We start from the raw sequence: 23921 nt of genomic DNA on the forward strand, positions 1-23921 counted from the left end.
GGTTCAAACCTTCTCTCTGAATTTAATATAAGCGGGATGGAAGAGAATTCCTCTATTTTAAGAAGCACTCAAGTTTTTCACTAATAGTTGTTACAGACAAGTAAACAAATGGAAATTTGGGTCCTACACAAAATGACTTTATTTTTGGTTATGACTGGAAAAGAATATCCTTTAAATTCATTTTGATCACAAGTACTTTCTCCTTTCTTTCTCTCCATTTTTTATTTCAGCTGTTGAACCAAAAATAAATTACTTTTATTTGTCTAGTGCACAGACAAGTTTAAAAAGGAGTAAGAAAGTAGAGATGCCCTACCTATGACAAGAACTTAAAGAGAATGAAGTTCTGATAATTGAAGAAAAACAAAGCTGAGGAACTCACATGGATTCCGATTACCTCTGAAGTCAGGGAAGAAGGTGGTTAGGAGACATTCAAAGCAGGTAATAGCATAGGAAGAAAAGAGAGGCACATCATTGGTCATAAGAAATTGCAAGACAGTAAAGTTTGTTGTGTAGTTCCAGCTATTAAAAAAAAAAAAGGTGATGTAAAGAGGATTAGGAGTTAAATGCAGTAAAGTGAGTGATGGGATGGTGATGACAAATCCAAAAGGTGAGCCAAATGAGATGGACAGAAATCAGACAGAAAAGTGAGAGATGCGTGTAGGTATCACTCACACTGAGTAGTAGCTGAAGCCAGGGGAATGGGTGGGAAAGCACAGAGCTGTAAGGAAGTATACTCATAAAGATACAGATTTGAGAATACTAACACAATAGTTTTGGTTTAGTAATTACAAACTGGAGAAATTATTCAGTGATTTTTTTTTTTTTTTAACTGCATGTGCATTATTGAGAGGTAACTTACAATTTTTCCAAGTGTAGTTATCAAAAACTCTTGACCCACAAATATTTGAGAAGCACTTTGTTGATCATATTTGACAGTTTCCTGCACTAAACTCATCTGATTAATTAGAATTGTCACATGATGTTACTTTTTCCCAAAATACATATCAATTAGTTTAAGACTGACTTTACATTCATATTCTATAGCATATACTTAAAAAAAATTTCCCCTAGCAAGTACTGCAAGCAAAAAAAAAATCAAAAGAACTTTCCCCTTGCTACACTCATGTATTGTATACAAATTCCTTTGAAGCCTCAATTAACGTTAAGTGATTTCTGTCCACACTGTATTCTTTTCAAACTAGATTTCCATATCTCCAAGTTACAGCTCATAGCAAAAACTAGCACAAGCTCACAACACCTTTGAACAGCATGGGGATGTGCATCTGCAGATTTTCAAAGCAGGGTATTCCTTTGCATAAGTTTTTCCCAACTGGCAAGGAAATGTGGGAGGGGAAAAAAAAAAAAAAAAGGAGTGCCCCCAATCAGGCTTGCTCAGATTCCAGGGATATAAACACCCACAACATTTCTAAAGAAATAGTAAGCAGTGCTATGGGTTGGAGTAGCAGCCGATAGGAGAGATCTGTTAAAATTGATCATTCCCCTGTCAAAATATCAAGAAACCGGCCAATACATTCTGCAAAGTTGTCAGAGCAGATGATATAGCAGAGAAGCACAGCTATACATTACTTAGCAGCTTCTTTTCCTGCCACTAGCATGTCATCTGCTTCATCTGTGCTGTGACCTGTTGGGGGCACTCAGGTATAGCAGCAGATTGCTTGCTCTTGCTTTATTTGTTTTCCCTTCCAGCCTTCAGACGTAGCTGCTATTTTATTCATGAATCACAATATTCCATTTAAACAATTAAACAAGATTTTTTTTTTATCACTTTGGGGAGAAGAGGCAAGTTTCTCAGAGAGTCATTAGGGAGACTCCATAACAGTTCACTGCAAGTCATAGTGCTATGTTGGTATATTATAGCGTTTAGATCTAAATTAAGGTGTTCTCTCTGCTGTCTCGGGTACTTACTTGCTGAATTACCTGCCTTCCACTTTATTTGGACAGAGCCCGTGTATAGTGCATCTTTAACATCTTTTTGTAAGCAGCTTGTACTATCACCACTTGCAGAACTATTTGCATTTACTTGCAGAGACAGCCGGCCTGACAGGGCAAATGGCTACTGCAGGAGACTAACTTCCTTATATTGTGCTATTTTTCAATAGCTCCCCAGTTACAACTTCTATCGCAATCCTGAGTGTATCTCAGGTACCTACGAAGTGAAGCAGTTAGTTAGGCAGCAGGTTGGACTGCATCCATTACGCTAGGGGAAAATGATGGATTATGAACAGTGAGATGAAATTGCAAGAAAAAGCTCAACAGAGCAAAGGACAGTTAGAAATCTTCAGGTTTTACCCTTCCTGGGGCTGCATGTCCAGGAGATTCTCTTTGACTTGTACAGACCTTTGTGCACTGGGAGAGTCTGTGAAAAGGAGGCCCAAAACAAACCAGTCAAAGCTACTTTTGGAGACTTTTCTAGGTCAGACTCTCTGGCACCTTGTCAAAAGGTCAAGTATCAAGTAGGGTGGCAATCTGTTGCTAAATGTATTTGTGTTGCATATTAAGCCAATTACTCTGGAAGCTCGTTTTATGTGGTAATTTAGGCATCCACAATGCATATCATGTACCAGGGAAGTTTGCACTCTTCTATTTCAACACACAGATTATGATTACTTCTTTCCATAAAGTCTAAAAACAATTCCATCTTTAAAAACTATCTTGTTGCCACCAACTAAACCTTAAAAGATAGACTTTCCAGCTAGAATGAGTTTCCCAGAATGTACATTGCTGAGGGAATAGAAGACATGGGAGTTTTACATGTCCAGGAGACTGCCAAGAAGTTTGACTATTTGACAATTGTTTTATTATTACAGAATTCCTTTTAGGAAATATTAGATTAATCAGAAACTCTTCATGCTTCAAGTTAAACACAAAGATTTTTTTTCTCAGCATCCTTCAATGCTTACATTTAGATAAAGAAACATTTTATTTGGATAGACAGACAGGCAGATACAAGTTTTTGAGTGGCTGAATCCTGCAAGCCCCTCAAAAATTTTCTCTCTTAATGACATCAACAAGAATTATATATGGTAAGTATTTACAGGAAACAAATACTCAGTGAACAGAGGGTAGAGACCAGGATTTTGTATTAGGAATAGTTGCTTGATTTTAATTTGACTGAAATTTGGTTGATAAAGGTAAGAGAGTTGATGAAGCAGACTTCTCTAAGGCATTTGTCTTGCTGCCACCTGGCATTTTGATTAAGTATCAAGAGTGATACAAAATTAACATGCCATATATTAAGAGGATGAAAACTCAGCTATCTGGCATGTCTAAAATATAATTGTAAATGGGCAATCATTATTAAGCAGGTGTGTTTCCAAAAAGGTCCTGAAAGTATTGATTCTTGGCCTTATGCCACCTAAAATTTTTATCAGTGACTTGTAAGAAAACCAAGAACATAGAACGTCGGTGATAAAGCTTGTAACAATTTGAGAAGAGGAAGTAATGAACATGTAACGTGGACAGTTAAGTTCATGCTACAGGGGTATCTGAACTGTTGGTAAACTGGGTTTAAGCAAACAACTTCGTTTTCAGTCATATGTAAAGTTATTTTTCTAGGAACAGACTATTGCCCACAATTGCAGAATGGGATTTCTATCTGGGAAGCAGTATGATGGATCATGAGCTGAATCTGAGCTGTGTCCATACATGTCCAAAAGCACTAAGGCACCTCTTAGATGAATAAATAGAAATTTCTAGAAGGGAAATTAAATTCCTTATTGGGCAGCCACTGGTTTAACTGGAAACCATAAGTTCCACTGGGAATGTCCACTTCAAACTGAGGTTTCTTCATTCTGTCTGAAACATATTTAGCTGACAGTCTGACTGACAACCAGACTCTTTTGCTGTATAGGTAACTTTTTTGTCCTCTTTCAGAGGTATGGTGTCTTTTTCAGACTTGCATTCATAGGTTCAAGTAATTTTTTATTATGATGATTACCTATTGGCTTGTGACAGGACAAAGGGAATTGGAAATGTAAAGGATCTGGACACTGAGGAATTGGAGATATGCAATGTAGGGAGCATATCGATGCTGGTACAGTGGTGGAAAGAAAAGAGGCTGGGAATTTCTTGTCTTTCACTACTGAGAGGTATAATACGATCTAATGTCTGCAAGTGATTTGTAAACAAAGAATGGATGTTTTTCTAGGCAATATACTCCAGTTTAAACAAGAATTAATCCAAGAAAGTCATGTAATGTCCATTCTAAAGGAGATCAGAACAGATTATCACAATAGTCCATTCTGCTTTTATAATCTGGCCTTAAATACATAAGCATTTTAAAAATAAATCAAGATTGGACATGAAGCAGTAACATGCCCCTATTATTCTTTGACTGTTGCTTGGAGTGGAAGAAAATATATGTTGGTTGATAATACTGAAATTGTAAGCAGTCTGAATAAAACAGTGTTATTATTAATAATGATTTTTTTACTCTCTATTATGCATGATAACAGAAAAAAGATACACTTTAAATCTTTTTAAAAAGCAAATACATAACTAAATAAATATAAGAAGTAATTAGATAGCCATGTGAACAATGACTTTACCTGAAATTTCTTTCTTTCTTTCTTCATTTAGATGTATTTTAATTTTTTTTACCTTGGTTTTGCACCAACTTCTCCCTGACTGTGAAAGTGTGTGCTAACTTCAAGCAAGAGCTACTGTGGTCATCAGTAGACTCACAATAACAATGCTGTTGTAGGGACAGAATATAATTGCAGTATTCTTTTTACTTGTATGGGCTTATGGAATAATTCAAGCCTCATAGCAACATTCACTACTTGCAAAGACGTTAGTTAAGACCTTAATGATAACCACTGTATCCAAATAACCTGTTAGTGTAGCCAGTTTCAGGGAAAGGCAAATGTTTATAGGTCAGACCCATTCTGCAAAACTACTTTCCATCTGCATAGTTTTATGCTCCTAATGCACGATGACAAAAATTTCTCATCTCTTTAGGTGTATTCAATACAAAGAGGAGTAATTTCATTATGAAAGACTGAAAGAATACAAAAAATATTGCATCTGGCAAAAAACCTATTTATTTGATTAGCAAGGCTTTTCTTATCAAACCCCTCTATTCTCTTCAAGACTTCTCTTATTATTGGACAGAAATTATTTATCTTTTCTTTTGTGGTTCCTCGTGGTTTACATCATCCCACTCCTGAAGTTTGCATATGATCATGTAATTTAATACTCTCTTAGTGCAAAGGTGTAAGGGTAGGTGAGCAGAACAAAAGAAAAAAAGTATTAAGATGACATAAATAAGCTTAAATCTGGTATTTCCTAATGTCCGAGTTCTTCATTTGCACTCTTAGCTCTTATAGCCTTCATTTTTATGTCTATCACTTCCTTTTCTAAAAAGAAAACATTAAAAAAAAAGAAAGTCCATCAATTAAATCATATTGCTCTGTCAGTGGTCATTAGCAAGGCTGAGGTCTACAACTCCACCCTCAGAGTTCTGCCAGTGGAGCTATCAAAGTCTGTCTGGTTCAGCCCTCCCCCTCATATTCACCGTCTCTTGGTTTAGCTGTTCTCTACTTTTCCTTCAAATCCCTTCTTTTGTCCCACTCCCCCTACTCTGTTTAGCTTCACCTCCTCATGCAGCTCATTAAGTACAGAACTTACTTTATTTACCAGTCTCTTTAACAAGTTTGCATATTTGGTCATTCCCTTCCTGGCCTTGGTCCCAGCTCCTTATCCCTACCATTCTGGTTTCTACTCCTACTCTCATTCACCAGCCAGCCCCATTTCTCCAGTGTCTTCAAGCTTCATCTCATTCTTCCCTCCTTTAGTTAGCTGGCTCTAACCAGTGTCTTGGCCCCATCAATCCTGGTCATAATTTCTTTTATTTCCTCTTCCTAAGTCCTCAGTTTCACCAGATTCCTGCTACCAGTATCTCCTTCGGCCTAGTCTGTTTTCACAAAATCATAGAATCACAGAACGGTAGGGGTTGGAAGGGATGTCTGGAGATCATCTAGTCCAACACCCCCCCCGCTAAAGCAGGGTCACCTAGAGCAGGTTGCACAGGATGGCGTCCAGGAGGGTTTTGAATATCCCCAGAGAAGGAGACTCCACAACCTCTCTGGGCAGCCTGTTCCAGTGCTCGGTCAACCTCAAAGAGAAGTCTTTCCTCATGCTCAGGTGGAACTTCCTGTGTTCCAGTTTCTGCCTGTTGCCCCTTGTCCTGTCACAGGGCACCACTGAAAAGAGTCTGGCCCCATCCTCTTGACACTTGCCCTTTAGATATTTATAAGCATTGATGAGATCCCCTCTCAGTCTTCTCTTCTCCAGACTAAACAGACCCAGCTCGCTCAGTCTTTCCTCATACAAGAGATGCTCCAGTCCCCACATCATCTTTGTAGCCCTCTGCTGGACTGTGTCCAGTAGTTCCCTGTCTTTCTTGAACTGGGGAGCCCAGAACTGTTTTCTGTCTTTTTTCCATTCCTGTCAGACAAACTGTCCCAGACACCTTCATGCTGCCTTCCTGCTGAGGAAAAGCTGAGTCCTTGAGGAATTTGACTTTTGACTTTCTATAACAACTGAAGTGGGGGGCTGGTGGAAGAAAACTGAAAGTCTAGAAAATGTACCAGCACCCCTAACTAATAAAAAAAGGGAGAGTGACAGGGAACGGAGAAGCAACAGGGTGTTCTTGACAAGATAATCTGATCTAAAAACTAAGAAACTAGACTTTGAATTAACATTTCAGGAGTTGCCCCTACCTCTATCACGGCCCTCAATCTAACCTTGTGCAAGTCCCTTGGTGCCAGGTTCATTAGAAGACATAGATATTCTCATGTACAACACACTAATGCTGAGCTTTCAGGCAATTGGTGCCTAGTACCTGCAACTCTATGTCAGGCAGTTAGGCTTTATAACCAGTACATTAGGAGAGACACTTCAGAGACAAAGACAGCTTGAATTTCAGAAGCATTAAGCATTTGAAAATTTGACTTGTCTCTCAAAATTTAAGGCCTTTTCCCCCAATATCTCTGTATGTTAATTTCATTATTGAGAAAATAACTATGACCATCTTGTGAGTGTTGTAAAGTGTAATTCACTTATGCTTTCCTAAGACCTCTCTACAGAAAGTTTTCTGAGTGCAAAGCACAGCTATAATTATGAATGAGAAACACACTTTTAAAAGAGAAAAAAGGCCACAAAAAGAGATGGATAATATCACGAGTTGCTGTAAGTATCAATCTCTTAGTCAGATTGTTTGTCTATCTGCTGTTTTAGAGAGCCTGTTTACTGCTGCAGTGGAAAACCGAAAAGCTGTGGCAGATAGCAGATGTACCAATTAATAACCTGTCAAGGCTGATGGATGGAATGAAAAAAAATCTCACTTATATCTCCTGTGTGGTTTTTCCCCCCACATTTCAGGTCATTGGGGGTCATGAGATACACTCTGCCTCCCTGGAGAAAGACAAAACTGTCTCATTAGCGTCTATCTTTCATGACATTAAGACGCTGCCTTTGAGATGCTAACTCACCTGTTCTTCTCCCAGAATCCTGAAGTGATGAAGCTCTTTAATCAAGGAGTCTGGACAGCCAGCTGTTGGCAAGAAACAAAAATAGGCATTTGAGAGCTTCCTGTTAGGGCATTTTCAGCATAAGATACATAGATGCAGAGAGGATAGAATATACAGATTACCTTAGATAAAGAAGATTAGAAAGATTAGCCATGGTTCGGCAGGCACCAGAACGCTGAAAACCATCTATCAAATAATCCTTCCACATTTCTGAGCATTCTACCAAGAATGCTTAGAAAGGTTATACTCCGAATATTTTAGCCCTTTCCCCAAAGGACTACAAACAAAAGCAAGATGAAAAGGGCAGCACTGTCTGCCAGATAGCGCCAGCCCCTTAGGGTAAGCCAAAAAGCCTGTTAAAAGAGGATATCACATCAAAACCTTGGAGCTGCCCAAAGCTGAATTCTGATTCACACACCAGGTTTGGACTCATTTCTAAGTGTAATACAGGCTTTCTCTGATTCCCTGAAGGACTTCATAGGCCTCACAGATCACTTTAATTTTGGCTGTCACAAATATAAGTCGTTTCACAAATACGTAGTTGTCACCCACAGGTGTAATACACAAACCAACTATGCAGGCAGGAGAGCGATTTGCCAGAACTTTGCAATCAGATTAACATACAGTCACCACAGACTTTCACATCTGTACCAGCCAGTAAGAGAGAATATGTCTTGCTAGATGCCATGCACTTTACTGACTAGACTGTGATTACCTTCCTGGTGATGAAATCCAAGGCTGCTACTCACTTTTGTACACTACTAGACTAGTTTCTGGCAAGGGATGAAAGTGCAGACTGTGAAAGTAATCTGGGCTGTATTCTTTTTACCATAAATTGAAGCATCTGCTTGTGAATAGAGAGAATTCCTTTAAAGGAATTAAGAGCATAGCTCTCCCCAGAATATGGGAGGAACTACGATTTTTATCAACCTGCTTTTCTGCTGATGCAACTACAAATAGTTACCTCGCATTCTTAATGATTGCCATTAAAAGGATGCAAATGAATTTGGAAACAGTTGTCAGGAAATCTCCATCAGCACTGTGGCTTCACTCAAAGCCAACGAGGCATGGCCTACACTTGCAACTTCTGTTGGCATAGCCGTCTTAGGGATACAAAAGCAAAAACCTTTACACTCGCAAGCAACATAACTAAAAAAGGCAAAACCCCTACTAAAGACACAGTTATACTAGTACAAGTCTTCTACTGGTATAACTTTTTCTACTTAGGGAACTAATTTAAATGATATTCAAATCAGCTTCTTGCTGGTAAATGCTTCATCTTCATTCAAAGGAGGTACAGGTGGAGAATGCACCATCAACACAACTTCATCAGCGAACCCTTTTAAGGTAGCCAAGGTTTAAGCATATGGTAAGAATATGCTTAATGGCTTGTCTCTTATTAAATATTACTATTTCTTCCCATTTAATAAGACCTATGATATTCTTACAGGCTTCTTTCCACCCACCTCTTCCTCTCGCACACAAAAATATTCCCATATTTGAATGTGTGAGTTTTAGCTCTGAGTGATTCTTTCTTAATGCATTTTTATTCTCCTCAACTTCTAGGACCACAACTCCTGTATCACTTTTCATTCTGTCTCCTCATTTCCCCCATGTTTAGGCTCTTACTGTTTATTCTGTTTCTTGTTCTCAGTGCAGTTAAGGTTGTCCTTAATATTCTGCCACAGAATCACTGCTATGCAGCATTTTTCTGTCCATTTTCACTGGCATTTACATCTCCATCTTCCAGCTCATTCAAACCCTGAATGAATCAACTCTGTCTCACTAACATCTTGACCTGATGCCTGACTTGTTGTCCAGAACTGTTGACTTCTCTGTGTTTCAGATAAGAAATCACTGCATAAAACATGGTTCTTCTCTTTTACCCTCAAGCTTTTATATAATTATTATTTTTTTTCCGCATGTAATTTTCCCTGAAAATATCTGCATTGATTGTACACTTCTATAGGAATTTCTAAGTGTAGAGGATAATTATGATTTCATGTAATACCGTATGTTAATCTTTGACAGATGTTAGCTTTGTAACACCAACTAAACTGCTTTCTGCTTGTCTCTGCTTTTTGCAGTCTTTACCATTTCTTCTTCAACCAATCATTTCTTTCTTCTGTCTTATCCTTTCCATTTTATTATTCACTAAATCCCGTAAGATGGGAAAGATTCCTTTTTCTTGCCTAGCAAGAACTTTTTCTCTTTCCATTCTCCTTGAAATCATATTTCCTGAATGCCTATTTCTCCCAGAAATCCATCCCATTCTGCCCTCATGCATAATTTATATGATCTCCCTTATATGAACTGCTTACATGCATCCTCTCTTTCCACCATGTTAGAGGCTATAAACAGTTTGGAACCAAGAATCTTTGTTTGTAAAAAAATGTGTAAAAGTATGAAGATATATATATAGACATATAAACGTGTACATGTTTATTTCAAGTGTTACTAGTTGTCAGCTGCTACATCTTCTTCCCAATACAATATTTTGTATAGTCTATTTTTCAGAGACTTGCCCAATCTAGTTTTCAATCTTTTCATAGCGCAGATTTCACTGGATCTTGAAAGCTGATAGTACAAGAGATCCTGAAGTTACTGGCAAAGAAGGAGGAGAGAGAGCTTAAAAACCATGCCACTGTTGGCATGATGCTTTCCAGCAACAATGAGTTATACAATATTGAATTATAATGACACACATTAACAGTCTGCTGTCTTTAAGAAGTCCCGTCAGATCTTCACATTGCAGAAGCAACAACTTGAAGAAACAATGGAAATTACTGTTGTCAAACAATAATTTGAGGAAAAAATGGAAATAAAGAAGAAATATGGAAAACAAAAAAAGAAGTAAGATTGAAACATCTTCCTTTTTTTTTTTTTGATATTTCTGGATGTATTTCTGATATTTCCCATTTTTACTTTAATTTCTTCTCTAAGAAGACCTTTGTAAAACATGTTCCAATGCTGTGACTCATTTTTAACAAATATCTGGGAGTTTTGAAAAAGTCTTGGATGATGTTAAATTCCTGCACTGTGACTAGAAACAAAGGCTATAGACAAATAACCATTCCATAAATAAATGAAAAGAGATTAAAGAATACCTGTTCTGCTGAAAAGTATTAAGAACTATTTGTCATCCCACCCAGAAAACTGCCCATATCTCCATCAACAAACACACACAGCGACTTGAAAATTAAGTACAGCACCCAATGGGTTCACTGGCAAAGCGTGCACATGAAAGGTTAAAAGAAAAATTTTCTAAGTCTCTGATATACAACTAGCACGTGCCACATGAAATAAATAATCTGCAATTTAGAGATTTCTAGCTATTTTGTCTAGAATGCTTTAAGGATTAGTTTTTATGCCCTCTGTAGTACAGAAACCCTTATAATCAATGGTCTCAACAATTACTGAAACTTTCCATTTCCCACTTCCCAATTATTTCTTGAAAAAGTACAGGCATACATGAAATTTCCATAGACATTAAGTGAACCACAGGAATATTAAATAAATCAATAACAATTACACATAAGAATCTTAAAAGGAAATGATGCAAAAGCATGGACAATTGCCTTTAATCAGAAGCCAAAACTCAGGATTGAGGACATCTGCAGACTGATAAAATGGCAGCTAAATTGTTTATTAGTTCCCTCTTTCAACTCACATTCAAACCTATGTGTTTCATATGTTCTCGGCTACAATGACTGTTACAGGTTTTTGCTAACTGTGAAGGCAGAGCAAGATGTAAGAAATATAAAATTGACGCAAATTTTTAGTATTTTTATAGCACTTTTCCCTCTGACATAGCTCCATTGACCTCAAAGCAATAAGACCCATAAAACTAATGTGATGTCTTAGGATTAAGCAGGAAACTAAGTTATGAAGGGATGATACCCATTTCAAAACACCAGCAGCTTTATAAACTCACCACAAGTAATTTCTTTGCTTCTATTTAAGCATTTATTACTTAAATTAAATTCAAACATATTATTTGCTTCTGAATATTCCATCATACCCCAGATTACTTGTTTGAATAATTTGGTTGTTGCTTGATTCTCATATTGCTTTATTATTTAACTCCAAATGCTGCACTTCCGAATGAAAGGTACATTCAAAATTGCAGAAATTTGCAACTGTAAAGTTACAATTTACATTGCAGTATTCTCTTCATAAAGATATAAAGATATTTTTGATCTGTTCATATAAGTATATGTATCTCCAAAAGAAGAATAAAGAAGCTAAATTTAGGAAGGACAGTTTAATGTCTCCTAACATCATAAATCCCCCGATTTCAACTGGTCTGAACACACACTTACAGCTACACTTATAATTAAACTATGATTCTAACTACTACCAATTTAATTACCCAAGTCTTCACATAATTTTTCTCAGACAGATTTAGCTTCTGTTTTTGTTTTTACTTAAAATTATCACTTTGCATGACTTATGTTCTCCAGTGAGAAGGCAAAGAAAAAATTAAATCAACCCTTTAATATTGCATAAACTGGCAAAACAAAAGCACAAAATGACTGCTGTTACAAATACAGCCGACTGAGAGCCAATGCAAGCGCCAGGGCCCTGATAGCCCAGACTGTCCCTGCCCGTCCCCCCAGGGCTCCCCACAGCCCGTGACCCCACCTCACACTCCCTGGGCCACCAGCCCCTGCCCCAGCAGTGCTGCAGCAGGGCCGCTCTCCAGCTCCCACAGCCCTGCCTGGCCATGGGCCCTGCCCAGCTGGGCCCAGCCGTGGGCCCATGTCCCAGCCCAGCCTTGGCCCATCCCCATCCCCATCCCCACGGAGGTGCCTGATGCCCGGGGCTGGGGCTGCCCTGCTGCCCCTGGCTGCCTGATCCTGCCTGGGGGTGGGACAGGCCCTGGCTGAATTTTAGCCTCAGAGAATCACAGAAAATCCTACAACGTCTTCATTGGCTGTAGTTACAAGCATATATATCTCTACTGTAGGACTGTGTATCTCTACCGTAGGATTGTGTGCTACATCTCTTACCATATGTTTGTAGCATTATTTCCTGCCTTGCATTTTAAAATTCATCTTTCCCCAAAGATGGGGAAAGTTGGGTGAGATTCAGTTCACTGAATTTAAGCATCTAAATATTGGCTATATGAGTGTAATACATTCATTGCACGTTTCCTTTTTAGTCAATAGAAGGAAATACACACCTTCACAGGGCAATTCCCATCGTCTGAGACAGGCCCAAAAGAGGTATCCACTTATTTCCATTAACTGAGGAGTCTAAGGCAACTAGGTAAGATTTATACAAGTAACTTAGATGAGCTCAATTTCACCCAACAGCTGCAATCCCAATCTTTTCTGCACATGCTTAAATTTGAGGATCTGAATTTTCTCATCATACTTTGTGCAAACTGAGCATCTACATCATGAACACATTGTAACTCCCATTTCTCTCACTTAGAATTTATGTCTGCATCAACACTTGTTAATTCTGAAAAGTACATACCCTTTTGTGAGCTCTGAACATAACCATGTAAGAATATCTTATCAGTGTCCTTCAAAGGGTATCTTTCCACAGTGCTAATTGCTAAACCGAGCTTGTAACTGAAGAATATTTCCAATACATGAGAAAAACTACTTCATGCTTAGAAAATTAATGGATATGTGTCTTTTTTTTTTCCCTGATTGCTCCACGCAGAATCATATTTGACTTGAGTACAGATATGAAAAATGTTCCATATTAAAAAAAAATAAAAAATTCTAAAAGTTTGGAAATGCAGCACTCTAATGGCAGTGCTTGCAATACGGCAACAATTTTTATATACATACATATATATTTATATGGAAGTGTACACTGGCCTGCCATGCATGCACAGCAAGGGAGGGTGGCAAGGGAAGTTTGCAGCTTGTTACAGCAGGTATCCATGCAGAGCACCGCCACCATCTAGCCACAGTGGGCCCCAGCAGCTGGGACTCCATGCGCAAGGTACCAGTGCTCAGCACAGCCCAGCTCTGCCCAGACAACTCCGTTGAGGGAGCAGGAATGAAAGGAAGAGCACAGCCCTGCACTCTGTGCAATAACAACAGGAGTGGTAACGGGGTAGGGAGAAGAAGGAGTTGGGCTAGACTTTCACACAAAACTTTACAGGTTTGAAATCCCGTAATGAGTCTGCATTTGTTTGTTATGTCATCTTCCCAGTCTCTACCAACCTGATCAACTAATTAGAATATCAGTGTAAAAAATACACCTTTCTGCTGTCTGTGTCTCTTCCAGTGAAAAGCAATCCTGTGCTGGTGACAGTGTGGTCACTCTTACGGGAACTGACAATGATTTCAAAGTATGAAGTGACTTCACTGTGCTTGTGTTAATTAAATGTTTTGATGTTTCGGGTGACCTTTTCTCATTTTTGATGTTATGGGAGCATGAACAAAGACAAAACTACGGAGAGTGTCTGGAATGCATAAATATTTTATTGAAAAGATAAAAAGATATTATGAAGAATATCAAGTATGTAATTTACAGAACATGAGCACATAAGCCTATCTTTGGAATACTGCTTGTGCTTGTGCTTTGTGAAAGATGTAGAAATGTTATTGCACAGATCCCACAGAAGGTTATTATTATAACCATTTTCACAATTTTTTTATAACCTTCATGAGCAATAATTATGTAAATAGTAAATTGTTGAGGTTTTTTTCTCCATTGCTACCTAGACAATTTTCTAATGTAACCAAAATTAAAGCTTCATTAATTTGTAGACCTACATTATGCTTACATATATCATCTTTTGTATAAGAAAGATTTAATTTTTAAAGAAAGAAAGGTGATAAAACTGTTTTGTGAATAATTTGTCATCTCAAGTCCCAAGTCTTATATCTGCAGGGCTTAAAATTCACGTGGGCACATAACTATCTGGAAGATCAATTATTGCTAACCACCATTAATCATAAAATCACACATCAGACTCAAAACCCTCTCATGAAATCAGCTTATAATCACTAGGTTTACCTATTGATTTATTATTAACAAAAGACCTTATTTATTTACCTTGTGAATTGTCAATGCTGATCATGCATTTGAGCCACATTTGCAAACTGAAATTCTCTGACCCATTAACTCATACTTCTCCTTCCACTACCTGCTTTGATGATCTGTTGTGATTGGCGTAGGTTCAGTCATGGAACATTTTTCCCCAAAAAAGAAAACCGAAGAACTTTTTGTTCAACAGATGCACAGTGGTTATTCCCTTGCCTAAATATGTGCTTACCTATAGGTATCAAAATTTTTCTTAGCAAGTATAATATGCCGAGTTATAGATCTATTTCAAAATGCTACAAGCAGCATTCAGCCTGTTGGACACACTAAAATATCCGATGATCTATTTTTTTGTAAATATACTGTTAACAGTATATTTACAAATCATGAGACAACCCTTTAGTACCCAAATATCTTGTACTGGCCACCTTACAATTGGTGTAAGAAATAACATATTGAGTAAAAACAAAAAAGTGAAATAAAAAATTACATGGGCTTCTTTACTTTTACTCATGCCATTTTGCTAACATCAGTTTTCAGATGATATTTTTCTGTACAGTAATCTAGATAAGCAAATAGCAAGGTAACACAAATATATGCCTGAAAAGACACACATCAGAGTGTTTAAATAATATAGATTCCTTTGAGAAAAAAATATAAAAGGAGACATTTTCAAAAGTAAGAAATATTGAATTCTGTCCTTTCAAAGTCAACAGGCATGTTATTTAGACTGCAAAGCTCAGCTCTGCAGTTGGGCAATGCTAAACCAGAGCGCGGGACAAACAATACTTGCATGTGGTTTACATACCCAGAGGTCAGCACGCAGAAGGTCTTTCCTGTAAGTCTTTAGAAGTCTCTCTAAAACTACAAATGGTGGCGCAGTTCTTCAGCTCCAGCAAACTAGCATAGCTACAATTAAGTCAAGGGTGCTTACACATGTTCATAGTAGCAAAAAACCTGGCTATGTACACAAAATGTAATACTTTGTTAAAAAGACTGTGTGCCAATAAAAGGTAAATTTAAGTGCCCCTTTTTGTAAAGCTTAACCTGCAATGAGAAATCTATTTGCTTTTTCAAAAAAAAATTCAGAATTTAAATACCCTTTTCTCCTGATTGATACCCCTGTCAAGCAGCATTATGTTCATTTTCTTTTTTCTTGATTGACTTCTGACTGCTGAAGTCAGTATAAAACCCTATACATTTGCTCTCAAAAAGGCTGCTGAAGCTAATATTCAAGAAAGTTTCATGAAAGCTTGATTGTCAGGACACACCACTTGCCCTGTTCTGACCAGGTACCAGAGTTGTTAGTTGCCCAACTGAACAGCTTACATTTCTGTTTGCATGCACTTAATTTCAAAATCATCCAAAGACACGAAAGGTATTTTTGCTCTTGTGAAGTACTTGTGCAAAAGTTCCAAAAAAGACTGCAAGAGTTGGGAAAGGATCACATAAAGTTTGACTACTGGCAGCAAATAGAGCATCTCAGATTAGAGAAAATTCTGCTGGCTTGGCTTTCTCACATTGCGCACAACTCTGGCCTTCCCTGTCCTGCTACTTACTGGTTTTTTTAATGATGCTTTAAAGCCAAATGACTCGAAGCAATGAACCACGTTAGCCATTTTCTACTAGCGTCTTTCTTTTAATCTTTACAACAGAAAATATCAGCAGGAATATTGACCTGCCATTTCACTTCAGAACTTGCTTCCTTGCTTACTTTTTGCTTATTTAAAACAATATTTAAACTAGACTTAACAAGTACTGTTTACTCAAATCAGCATTCAAACCCTGAATTGTACTGAGCTGCACAATGCCAGCATGTCACTGCTTGTTATTTTTGGCAGTTTTCTGTATATGCTGCACTGCTATGTGATGAACTGTTGAAAGAGTCCGGTCAGAGGGGGGAAATTTTCTAAAAAAATTTCAGTATTGCCCAAGAGACTGACTTCAGGGCAACCATGCAATAGTGCAAACATATTTGACTAATAGTCTGCACCATCTGGTTGCTCAGTATTCTGGTTTAAATTATAGGCATAAATTCACTCATGCAATTCTCAGTCAAGTCAGTGAATACTAAACTCATGCAGCAAAACAAAATCCGTGCTGTCTATCTGTAATGAGAAATTGAACTATGACCTTTATTGCTCAAATACAGCAGCTCCAGAAGCAGAAGTAAAAAGGAGACTCCTTAATTAAAGTAAATTTTACAGAAACAACATAATTTCTAATTTTTTAAAAATGCTTCTTAATTAACAGAAGTTACTCCTACAGTTTCTTCATAACATCAAAGAGTCAGAAAATCAGCAAGTCTAAGGCTCCTGACAAAACTAGGTGATTTTTTTTTTAGTTGAGATACAACAGAGCTGCTCTAAACTTCTTTTGGAAGACTCAACATGTTCTTCCATATAAACCTTGGTAGTAAAAATCTCATTGCAAGGATCTGGGCTGAAAGGAGCTCTTCATTCTCGGTATACTAGGTTTTTAGCTCAATCAGCTCAATTCATGAAAGGTTTTCTCATCTTTTATTCAGAAAGTAGTTGAAATCTCCAAAGTAAACTCTGTTCTCTCAAATTCCCACCTTCATGCTGGTACTGATGATGATCACTACCTTTGAGCAGGCAAGTGAGAGGTCAGGAGCTTTCAGCATATGGGGGAGACTTTATAAAAGAGGAGATTGTCTTCTCAGGGAAAATCCAACTATCCCTGAATAAAAGTCAACACAAGGCAAAAATAACTACAGAAGAATTTCATTTGCCAGTTACTGAAGGGCAAGTCTTTAAAAGACTATAATTTCTGAATACCAGAATTAAACAGGTGCAATATATAAAATGCTAAAAGGTTTCTAAGTTGAAATTAAACCAAAGTTCACACAGCTGTTTTCCAGCTGATGGCTAGATAACAGAAGTATATTGTAAAGCCCAAGTGTTGAGAATCAGATTTGGAGACCAAATATTTCTTCTTTTCCCCCTTAAAAGTTGAAATAAGGAAACTGTCCTCATATAATTTTGGGAATGACAGATAGAAAGAACAGTTTCGGCAATTCATGTTGCAATAAATTTCCATCTCAATCATATTTTACCAAGTGAGGTTATTACACAGACTATGTAACATAGAATAAGCCATTGTTCCATCAAGAATGATGTGGCAAGGTGTCAGAGAACAAACACAGGTTTCTAGCTCTTTAATTACAAAACTAGTGTTCAAGGATATTAAAATGCATTTTTTAAAGGTTCTTTTCTGTCCACAGTACAGGAAGATCAATATGCCAAGTTCAAAAAAAATCTGTCAGAAAACCCAAGATGCACACATGTAGGTCTTGCTGTCTCACTCCACATGCAAAAGCATGCACAAAATTACTATTGGAGAAAGGAGAATGGCAAACAGTATTCAGTGACCCAGAAACAGCAATGCTTTTCTTTCTGCTTTTGCATTTCTTTTTTTCCTGGGATATGACGTCATTCTGTATAAACAGTATATAAAAAATGCTATTCCTTTAATCTGTGCAGCATTTATAAGACTTCAACATGAGCCTTTCACTGAGAGCTTAGACAAATATTTAAATTGCTACATAAATGACTCAGACTATGAGGCAAGCCCAGGCTACTCTAAAAATAAATGTTCATGGACAATAAACCCATCCAACCAAAAGAGAATTTTAAAAAGCCATGGAATATATTATGTCTCTCAGAATAGGACAGACATATCTAGATGAATGGCTATGATTTTCTCTTTTTCATAGGGATTTTATGACAGAAAACCATTTCCAGAACACTAAAGAATGAAGCAATTGTCTAAAAGTGACCTGCACTCTCGTAACGGAGTTGAAATCTTAATTGTTACCTAATTGTAATATTTTTCTTCCTCCTTCACAGCAGCAATACATGTATGCATATCTTATTGCTCTCCGTGAGGGAACATGGCAAAGTTCCACTTGTGAAATGAGGACGGTTTTGCATTTCACCTTAATCAGATGAAATTAGGGCAGGTGGTAACCCTGCAGGCAACATAATTATGAAAAATGCCTGTGTTCAATACAAACTGTCCTTCCAGTCTTGAGGTCTAATAGGACATCATAGTACAATCTTTTTACATTTTACTGGCAGCTCAGAACACAGAAGCCCACAGAGGGGGGACTGCATACTGCTCTCGTTTTTCGCCTGTGCAAATACAGACAAATAATACATATGTTCTTCAATATTTACTCTAACATAAGAGGCAGAGTGTTCCTAGGAGTGCAAAAGCTGGTGTGGGATGAAAACTAAAGTTAAATACAGAAGAAAAAGAAATTAAGTCACTCTCTAGTCAGGTCTAATTCTAATAACATTGTGCGAGACAGGCTAATCCTGCATTACAAACAGCGATTCGTGTTTCTACTCTAAAAAATCCTGACAGGCAGACATAAATACAAGAGTTCATGCTGTCTGTTCATCTAACGGCAAAGAATTGGAACGACCTGAGAGGTTCCCCAAAGATAGAGAGTTAAGGACTTTTCTGATTTTATATTGATATACTGGCCCTATTCTTGAACGGACCACTCGCAATAAATGGCTGGCGAAACACATTTGAAATAAGCTGAAAATTTAATGCAAAATTCTACTCTACGTTAAAGGGATAATACAGCCAGGTTCATTTAGAATATTACTCCTCTGAAGACACCCCGAGCACTACAATAACAAATGTTATATAAAAGATGCACTCAGCAACAAATGCAATATGAGTCTCTGCGAGGCGATTTTTCAGTATGTCAGAATTATAATATCACTCCATGGAAACAAATTAAGCAGCACAAGCTTGGCTGTTGGGATCACTTTATTAGCAATGCAGTGTTTTCTCATAAAGAATGCTTTGCTTGGGATCTGTCAATGAACTTCAAAGATGGCCTATCCGTTTTTATGGTGCACAACTTATTTGCCTATGAAATAAACAAAACACTTCAACATCCGGCTCTTTCTGCCACACTTCAAAAATAATATTGAGAATAACGAAACAATTCCTGATCTTTTTTACTGTACAGCTGAAGTCCAGTCCAGTGTGGGGTTCTTTTAATCATGAGGGATAAACACTGTAATCAGTAGGGATAAAACTGGTACGCTAGTACCAGTGAAGAAACAATTTCTACCTGGTGGAGGAATATCTATTTTTAAATACCCACAGATTTCTGCAAAATATTGAAAAATATTCTGCTCTGGTTAGTCAGCACGCTGATACACGAGTTGACTTAATTTCGTCCCTTGTCCACAAAAGAGAAAACACAGCCCTTGCTAGGTGGATAGACCCTTTCGATGGGTCAGAGAAGGATGCTGCGCTTGCACTGTGGTCATAAATTTCCAAGGCTGTTACAATTTACCTCAGGCTCAGTGGCTGCACTGGACTAGGAACGCAGGGGAAAATAGGTATGCTTTACTACGTACGGGGCAGGAGAGAACCCCCACAGCTCAGCATTATGCCATCAGACTCATCGGTACGCTGAAGTGAATTAGTGCAAGCAATTTCATGAGATTACGCTAGCAATTTAGTACAGAACAGCTGCCGCACCACACTAGAGGATACTCCTTCTAGTCTTTACTTACATGGCCACAAATAACTTCTGAGTGAATCCAGAGCAACAGCATTCGTCTTTTATCTTTACCACCTTACACAGAAATATGCTATGCCTCGTAATTAGTTGGTCTTGTCTAACTTTTTTTAAACTCACAATAATTTCATTATCACAAGTCCAATATATCTTCATTAAATTAGATACTCCATATGACACTATTTCTTCTAATATTTGAATTACTTCCCATATCTAAAGCACACACATTTTTTCCCTCAGCTACACTTTTCTCTGTATTCTCTCAACACTGCAGTGTTTCTAAGCTGTGACACTGAAGCCAGACGAGACAGGTAGAGGAGCAAAGCTCCAACCTTACTAACTGCATATTTGAAACCCCACAGGGTACAGAGTCCAACTGCAGAGCACTGGGACGGGGATACATATTTCCCCCCACTGCTCCCTTGGGTAGAGGTATTGCTGTATCAATCGTTTCCAAACAGGAAAAAAAAGTCTTTTTGAAAATTTATACCTCATGGGATCCTAGAGTCGCATAGCTTGGCACTGTGAATGCTGATGCAGACACTAGAAATCAGGACTGGAATGTCTCTGACCTTGATGCTAACACTTAAGCAGGCTGATAAGCCAAGTCAGAACTGGTGTCCCCCCAGGAATCCCCTCTCCCTCCCACACACACTGTCTCCCCACTCCCCAGCAGCAGAGACAGAGCTCAGGCATGAGTCTCCTCTGTTTTTCCTTTCCTTTTGCAAAATGGACAGTCAAGTTATTGAAACTAACCATAAGGTTCAGCTGGTTTTTTCTCATGTCATTAAAATGCTCACTTGACTTTGCTTCATTTCAGTAGATCACTGAGTTGCAGTTGTAAAAAATAACAACACTCGGTCTCATTGCGTGTACACTTACCTTTTGACACCATGTTAACTATTTTTTCTATAGAGTACTTCTGAGCAGTCATTTATATGTTAAGTACCGAACTCTGTATCACTTCTGCCTTACAATATTACATTGCTTGCTATGTATTTTCTACTTGTGTCTGTTATGTCATGGATCAGAAATTCATTCCTTCTACAAAGATATCTGGCTCCGGCATATCACCATGCATGAAATTTCAGAGACACTTTTTTTCCTGTCTGACAATGATTGGATATACAGCTATAAAAGCATACATAAAAGCTAAAAGCCCTTAGAATTATTTGGAGGGGAAACAAAACATCCCTTAAGCATCAGATCAGTTGGAAATTCTTCATACTGCTCTTCCATACCAGTTCCTGTAGGATTTGCTTTCTATCGTAGCTTAGCTCCTGCCTGCTTCAGGAAAAAGATCATCAGTTATGATAAATGATTCTGTATGGCAGGATTTAGACTCAGGCTACAGAAAACTATATCTAATGAGATTATCTGATTCTTTTTTAAGGATCAATAATTTATTTATAGCCAGGGGTCTCAAAGGTTAATTTCTAGTGCTTTAGTCACCAAGCTATCCAGCACTCAAATGACTCGTAGGAGACATACAATCAGAACTGGCTAATCCGCATCAGCTTGTTTAAAAAAATTGTCAGATTAACAAATCGATGATACTTACACACTACAAAATTGGTTTCCACTTAAAAGCTGACTGGATTTACACAGTTTACATGCAGCATAAATCCTGTTTTCACGTAATTTAGCAGGGATTCCGGGCAAAGTGATTCTCCCCTCTCTTGTCAATTTACAAGACACAAACTGGCCAGCAGAAATCCTATTGCAGTTTGATGGATGTCTACTGAGGGAAACAGGGGAGGAGGAAAAAAAAAGAGCAAAGCAGGATTTTTGATGTTTGGCTACAGATTGCTGTCACTGATCATTTTCCTATCTCTGTTTCCACAGCTAACTGGGACTTCCCATTTAGAGAGACTCTCCCTGCTTTACTGGTTACGCCAAGAAGTATGCCTTGCCTAGCTTGCGACACGTGACCGCGGGGGCTGCATGAATGTAGCATCAATGGGTGCTATACTCATGGGTTTTTCACTCATTTCCCCATTTTAATTCTGCTCCCACCTGTTGCAGTCATTATAAAAGAGTCAATGGTGTGGCTGCCATCAAGCATTCTGTGGCACTGAACGCAAAAGTTAACTTTGCTGCAACAAATTCTTTGGTATGTGTATGCACATCTCCTTTCTCTCTCTCCCTCTTTTCTTTTTTTTTCTCTCTCTATATTTATTGTTCCCCTTTGAAGGTTGTGGAGCATTATCTAGTTTTATTTTTATTTTTTGTTACTTTTTGGATTTGATGGAGAGTGGGTTGCGGGAACACAGCACACTTGAGATCATTAGGACTCTGTTCTCCTTCACTGGGACAATAACAAATCAAGGTAACAAACATCTGAAAGGCACAATGATTTTTTTTTTGTGAAATGGCCACTGAATTAGAAGAGCTGTGATATAAAACTGATTCAGGTGACAGGTGCTTAATCAACGGAATCTCCAACAACTCTAATAATAGTTTCCTAACTTTTTTCTGTACCTGGAAAATATGATCTGAAGACAAACATAAATATTTGCAATAAAAAAATACACAAGTGTCAGTTTGCATTTTTCCAGTCTTGTATCTACAGATCCAACCGAACTGAAGGTTAACACTAACATTTAAAGACAGATTGTGCATAATCTAAGAGGACATGCGACATTTTTATGTTTCAGGCTAATGCTTTGTGTCTTTGTTGTTCAGGAGAGTCTCATGCAGGAAAGTAAGCTAATGTCAATGACTATCTCAATATTAAACAGATAAATAAATAAATAGAGACAAAGGAAAACATGATGGAAGTGGCTGAAATAAGTGGCATGTACACAGTACAGTAAACAATTCTGCCGAGCACCGTTCTAATTTGTCCCAATCTACCACAACCAATTACTCCTGCCTCAGAGACTCCTTATCTTAGATTTTCCAAGCCAGCTAGCCTCTATTTCTTGATAAAAGACACAGCAGTATTTCAGAAAATTGCACATTAGATAAAGAAGAAACCCAGTGTTAGAAATAATTGCCTGCATTTTTTTTCCCCAGCTGAGCCAATCCTCCATCCAAAGAGTTGAAAAGCTAACTACCTTTAAAGTTAGGTCTCAGTAATCCGTCTGTATTGGCCGGAAAATAATAGGCTTGACAGTATTGTAGAACCATTGCTCTTAGCGTTACTGTCTGCTAGAAAAAGCTGGGAAAATAATCTCTGAGAGGTCAGCAAGAGCCAAAAAGGACTGGGTTGAATTGTGCCCTCCACAATACTGGCTGGACATAACACACACTTGTGACACAGATGCAGCACTGAGTTGCACAATGCACAAAAGGTAGAAATCATCCAGCCCTGCTTCTTCCTCCTTCCTCTCCCTCCTCACCTCACTTCTGGGAAAGTAAAGATAGCTTTGGTTTGGGAGAAGCTGAGGCTAGCAGGAAGTACTGTAGATGAATGTACTGAACCTAACGAAACATCCGTCTCTCAGTATTCTGTCTCTGGCACAGGCCAAAAACAGATGCTATGAGAAAAGCATAAGAAACAAGAGTTAAATATTTTTGTATACTGTCCTTATCTGCAGCCTGCAGTTTAGGGACATTCTGCGACTGAGGATGCAACCAGATCACCTTCTCTCGCCATTCTTGGGAATTCTCCATTAATGTGTCTAGTCACTTTGGGAACCCTGAATACTTTTTGTCTCTACAATAGCCTTAAGCAGTAACTTCCACAATTTTGATGTGCAGTAGGTGAGCTTTCTCTGTTTGCTTTATACCTGCTGCCTTGTAGTTCTATAGCTACCTCTAGTTCTCACATCATAAGA

At 38.0% G+C, this 23921-nt stretch overlaps 1 protein-coding gene across 1 annotated transcript in view; it reads right to left on the reverse strand.

Moving 5' to 3' along the window:
• Nucleotides 1-7572, reverse strand: part of PRKN (parkin RBR E3 ubiquitin protein ligase) — a 128096-nt gene extending 120524 nt beyond the window's left edge. Inside the window, exon 1 of the mRNA XM_054822699.1 lies at nucleotides 7515-7572. The gene's annotated coding sequence lies outside the window, so the exon portion shown is untranslated. The remainder of the gene's footprint in view (nucleotides 1-7514) is intronic.
• Between the last annotated feature and the right edge of the window lie 16349 nt (nucleotides 7573-23921).

The sequence above is a fragment of the Grus americana genome, chromosome 3 (assembly GCF_028858705.1).
Source record: "Grus americana isolate bGruAme1 chromosome 3, bGruAme1.mat, whole genome shotgun sequence".
Classification (NCBI taxonomy): domain Eukaryota; kingdom Metazoa; phylum Chordata; class Aves; order Gruiformes; family Gruidae; genus Grus; species Grus americana.